The sequence below is a fragment of the Liolophura sinensis genome, chromosome 8 (assembly GCF_032854445.1).
Source record: "Liolophura sinensis isolate JHLJ2023 chromosome 8, CUHK_Ljap_v2, whole genome shotgun sequence".
Classification (NCBI taxonomy): domain Eukaryota; kingdom Metazoa; phylum Mollusca; class Polyplacophora; order Chitonida; family Chitonidae; genus Liolophura; species Liolophura sinensis.
In genome coordinates this window covers 29,467,416-29,473,415 of record NC_088302.1, presented here as the reverse complement: position 1 = coordinate 29,473,415, position 6,000 = coordinate 29,467,416, and the positions used below count along the sequence as shown (strand labels likewise).

The window sequence follows — 6,000 nt, the reverse complement described above, 5'->3', positions numbered from 1 at the left end:
TTGCTAGATATATTCAATTATTTATTTGACTGGTGTCGCACCCAGTAATATTTCCTGAGTTTGTGTTTCCTGTTAATGGGTGGTGTTGACCGGACTGTTCGGACTGATCCACTGCCAGGCCTTTCTCGCGTGCCTAACAAACCATGTGAGTTAATTTATTTATTTGATTGGTATTTTACGCAGTAATCAGGAATATTTCATTTACTCGACGGCGGTCAGTATTGTGGTGGGAATAAAGCAGATAGAGCCCGGGTGAAACCCATAACCATCCGCAGGTTGCTGGCAGACCTTCCCACATACGGCCAGAGAGGCAGACAACATGCTTGATTTCATTGGCCTTAAACTGATATAGGCAGCAAAACAACACTTCAGTGATTCTGCTACACATGCATGTATGACAAGACAACCACTGTCGACAAAATCGACCTTATTTGCCTAAACTTGATAGCATAGACTTTATTCTAAGGAATATGTATAAAAGTATAATAGACAAAAATGTCACATTGCCTGCTATATAAAGTCATCAGGCGAAAGTATAAATTGTCGTCTATAAACGCTGATCACTAAAACATATAGTTGAAAATGTGTGATTGTTTAAATATAGTTTTAATCTTCCCAGAAGCATCCGCTTTGATGTGTTCTGAATATTGCACGGGCCGCTTTAAAGTACCACTATATCATTTTACTTTCACAATCTGTAAGGAGCATTGTGGCTCAAGCTTATGTCTCATTTCGTGTTCTAGCTAGTTCACCTCATCCCCTTCCAACCCTTATCCTATATTTGTAACCTGCATGAGTGTAAAGAATATGACGTTTATATCCTGTGAATCACACGATGAAATCATTTTTGTCTCACTGGGATGACTGAAATCGCAACCTTTACTCTAGGAAATTCGCTGAATTTTAGCTGTCATGACAAAGGGACAGAAGAGATAGATCTGCCTTTTATTATGTGATCTGAAAACTCGACAGTTAGTGCAGATGAAATTATATATGCCGTGTATACATACAGATTTCAATACAATTGATTATTTGATTGATTCAACAGGGGATAACTATAATTATTTGATTGATGCAACTGGGGATAACTACAGATTCTCGTGATCTAAATCTCGTGATTTAACTGAAAGTTGTTTGAGTGACGCTAGACGGTATTCTGTAATTCCACCTTATTATTCTGTAAATTATAGTACACCTATTCTATAAGACTAACAGGATATCATGTTGAATATGACACATTGCCATGTTATGATAACAGGATATATTCTAGAATCACTCAGACAAAAGACTTTCTGTTAAAATTAACAGATTATTGTTTTGAGTGTACCACATAATACAGTGTGTGCTCTTTACGTGACTTGCCACGAGGGGCATGCTGCAATCTGACTGAACCAACGACTACAAGACAGTCACCTTATCCATTCTATCGACCACAACTTGCCATGTAGCTTTCACCCCCCAAAATGTCCGTGCAGAAGAGGTCTGTTTATGTATATCACGTGTGTAGTCTAGGTGTGTCGATCCATATGTGACACGATGGAATGTATAACTGTTATAGTGGTCTGTAATGCTGGGCCACGAACAGCTAACACATCTGGGAATTTATGTGTGGATATGGGGAGCAAATGCACAAATGTTAAACCACGTGCCTGCTTTAATAAACCGGAGCAACTTTATATGTACAATCTGCTAGTGGTAATCTCCCATTTTAGTCATTCTCCAACCAAGCCTATTCCACGTGGGCCAGGAGGAACGAGAAATACTTTGTTTACAAACATACGCGCGCTCCTCAGATGCCTAATCATGACGTCAGAGTGATATATATATAGCCAGGCACATGACGTCTGTTGTGTGACGCATCGATCGACAGGGCTATAAATAAACTAACAGTTCCAACATTTTCTTCATTTCCTCATGCAAATCACAATCTTAGACTGAAGAAGTACTTAACGGGGATTACCGGGGATTGGCGGTATGAAACATATTTTAAATTTCCAGTATTACAAACAAAATGAGATAAAAAAAAATTTAAAAAACCCGCAGATTTGCTTTCCTGGGTGACAGAATTGACTCAGTCATTCACTTGAATTCATCATCAACCCTGAAGAGAGGTGACCGAGACTTTGGCCTCGGGCTTATATAAAGCAGTCATGGACCTCTGTTTTAGCAAGTCATTTTGTTTTGGGACGATATTCGTGTATTTAATCAGATATTCGATCTATCTTTGGCGAATGTGAATATTTCCTGGTAAATCAAACTACCAGTGTCCTCTATACAAACTATACGCATGCGTTATTATATATCACACATACGTCCATCCCTGAAAACAGTAGGCAGTACCTAGGCCTACATGTAGCTCCATGATAGTAAATACAGACATCTCTGTCTTCAAGATACCGCTAAATAAGCATTATATGTTTGTTGTATAAAATACATTATGTGTAATATATAACATAGCGTTTCAGTCTATAGTATTTACATACAGGACTCATATTCACCTGATAAAGGCATTAGAAAAAAACTTAAGAACGTCTCTTGTCGATGAGACAAACAACATATGTGGGCCTAGGTCAAAATTTGATCGATATGATCTCAAAACAACGTGATGTGGAATAAAAAAAAAAATCATACATCACCTGATGTATAAATATATCCATATGCTTAATATCATTAATAAATTAGTTTCATGTATAATCATTAGGGAACATGTGATTTAAGCATATCTGTCTTGTACAAACTGTGTTCCAATTTTTCTGATGTAACTATCGTTAGCATATCTAATAATAAGGAAAGAAAACAGGGAAGATTAAGTTGTACACGTGTACAGACGGAGATGATAAAGTTCTGTAGTATATCGCACTGCTGTCAGTAACTATAAAAAGCGTGCGATCGTCCGATGCTCGTTGATTGGCTGCATGAATCACACCCACATTTGTCGTGTTTTGATTGGCAGTCGTTGCCCGCTGAGGCTCATTCAACATTTACATGTGGTTTGCACGAGGAAGTCGAAGTTAGACTCATTTATCCCTTGGAAGACTGATACAGGTAAGTCCAAAGTAAAAATTTGTGTGAAAACCACTGTTGAAGATAATGTGTTTCAGCATCTTTGATGTTGCGTTAAATTGCTCGAGAAATACGATGAAACATGGCGTGTGTGGTGGTAACCAAGCCGACTAGTTGACCCACATGCTTAGTTTGTGTTGTACGGGGTTGTTGAATTCTGATTGCAATTGAAGTTACTATACATTCTACAACTGCGTTTAGGTGGCTCGAAGGAGTACACTTAAGGTATTTACGAAGTCAACAATTTCCTCGTCAGCAGATTGCGTAACTTATATGGAAGCGTGTGAGAATGTGTTAGTTGGAAAAGGTTTGTTTACGAATACCGGTAAATAACACAACGCACCTTGCTTGACCCATTAGAATCATCGTTCCATCGAGTCGTGTGTGTTGGCTTTATGAGCACCAATGCTCATAAATGTGTTTTTATGCTGTGTGTTTGTGCAGAGTTCTACTCACAGATTTATAGCAGAGTTTTAGTTCCTTGTTTTTAATTTTGAACTTAAAACGAAAGTAGGACAACGTTTTTGAGACGCGCCAACGGGCTAGATGTGAAGCGATGCATTTAAGTATGAACAGAAGGTGTTACGTTACCACTACTAGACGGGGTGTGGTAAGGTCAGAATGCACGTATTCATGTACTACAGACTTTTAGTCATAAAGGTGTGAATTGTCTTATTGAATTCTAAGGATACATCACCGTGTTGGGCTTTCGTTGAACAGAACTATAGTATATAGATGTCTTTTGTTTAGTACGTTAACTAATTAAGTATGGATTTCAACACAAGCAAATAGTTAAGACAGCTTGCACTGGCTAGCTAGTCATAAGGCGGTCTTAATTTAAATAATATTAGCATGTCGATGTTACTATGGAAACGCCCTTATTAATTGATTATTTATTAGATCTGAGCTATTTATAGGTGAAAAGCAGTACATGATTGTAAAAGGAAATTGTTTGTAACTACAGTATACAGTAATATCAGATATGAATTTATCAAACTAAAGTAAAGGAAGTCCTGCAACCTCACATTTTATACTGTGTCTGATACCAAATGCCATTTGCTTACATGTACACTGACTATAAATACCCTAAAGTGTTGTTAACTCCCATACTTGTTTTCGAGTCTTACTTGCTATTTACTTGCTTTCATCTTTATAGACATTAAATTGTGATTATGTGGTCATGTGTTCTTGTTTATAACACTACAGGCCTGGAAAGAAGTACAAGGACAATGTCCTGTGCCTTGCAATAGTTTGACAGAGGCCAATTATCTGGTACAGGACATAACTGCCATGTAAATAACATATTTTTGTAAATAATGTGCATGCATTGTTTTATATAAAAACAGAATATTACTGTATACCAGTATTTAGAAATAAAACTGCCAGCATGACAATTGTAAAGGTGAAAAACATTAGTGTTGGATTCCTTACTTTTAGTGCTTTGATTTATTTGTTTATTTGATTGTTGTTTTATACCATACTCAAGACTTTTTCACTTGTGTTTTGAAGTGCATTCATCTTACTTTGAGGAATAGACATAAACAACTGTTTACCAGTTTTCTAAGGCCTGCCTACATGTATTTATATATTTTGTTCCACCAGATCTCTGACAAATACAACTTGATTTCTTAATTTGGGCACCCTTTGTGACCCAAAATCAAATAAAATTTCGAACAATAGGTGTAGGCGATTTGACATTTGGAAAATTCAATGGGTAAGAAAGGCACTGTATTCCAAATTTTATCACCTTTATTAAACTGACTTGTAGTTTTATGGTAAAAACAAAAAACATTGTAATTAGTATTTCCTATTCCATCAGGTGAAACATTCATGTGAGCCTTTTTACCATAATAATCGATGATATTTAAACGGATACAATATCTATGTTTTTGTTGAGCTTCGTGGATCAGTTGGTCAGTTAATGGTCACATTTGCTGCAGTTCTTGTGGCCTTTCTTGCAGTCATCAATCTATATGAATGATCACTTGGGGCATATATCATGTGAACTTTTGACCTAGTGTTAAAATTTTTTTCGTGATTTTGCCCTACTATTTGACAGAGGCCATCTGTACGAACTGGTAAAAAATGCAGTCGGTGTGTTTCGGTCTGATTAAGCTGACCTAATTTCACCCTGTAACTTTTGTTTTAGCCTGATTATTGATGCATATTGTCGCCTGATGTATTATCTATGTACATATACATAGCAGCTTTATGTATACACAACAAGTTAGTTAGCATTGCATATTTGACATGCCATGATGATATATATAATGGTTTACTCCACTACATATATGTGGCCCTGGCGAATTATGTATCTGGTGTGCTATTAAAGTTAGGTACTTGATGGGAATTCAATATAATCATCATCTACAAGATTCAGCTTAGCAAGTTACCATTAATCTACCTGTGCGAGACTAAAATTCACATTTATAAAGCCTTGTACAAATAATCTTTTTTGTTTTTTCATTAAAATTATAAAATATGTATGCTACATTAAGCTGCTGTCTGTGACAGTGTTCACTGTATTAATAGCAACAGGTATCTCATGACATCATTTATGGAACCTGATAAGCTTTCCTTCAAAGATAGAAATTTGTAGAAGGCTTAAATATAATTTATTTCTATACCACTTCAGGAGAGGTAGATCCAGGATCAGTCCTGTATCGATTCACACCTAAGACCTTAAAAGGGGAAGTTGTAACTTCCTCGCTTGGCGTTCAGCATGAAGGGGATAATGCAACAACTGGTTGACCCATATCAGTATAATGGCTTGGGCGTCTCAGTGAAGCAGCACTAGATAAAAGAGTGGTGGGAATCCGTCGTGCAACAAGGAGGCACATTACATACACTCTAAGGATTCCTTCGTCGTCATATGACTGAAAAATTGTTAAAGACGACGTTAAACCCCAAGCACTCACTCATTTTATCGAGTAATGT

The 6,000-nt window shown here is 36.8% G+C and overlaps 1 protein-coding gene across 1 annotated transcript in view; it reads left to right on the top strand.

Moving 5' to 3' along the window:
• The first annotated feature begins 2,972 nt into the window (after nucleotides 1-2,972).
• LOC135472812 (long-chain-fatty-acid--CoA ligase ACSBG2-like) overlaps nucleotides 2,973-6,000 on the top strand; it is a 44,536-nt gene continuing 41,508 nt past the window's right edge. The window contains exon 1 of the mRNA XM_064752494.1: nucleotides 2,973-3,045. The gene's annotated coding sequence lies outside the window, so the exon portion shown is untranslated. The remainder of the gene's footprint in view (nucleotides 3,046-6,000) is intronic.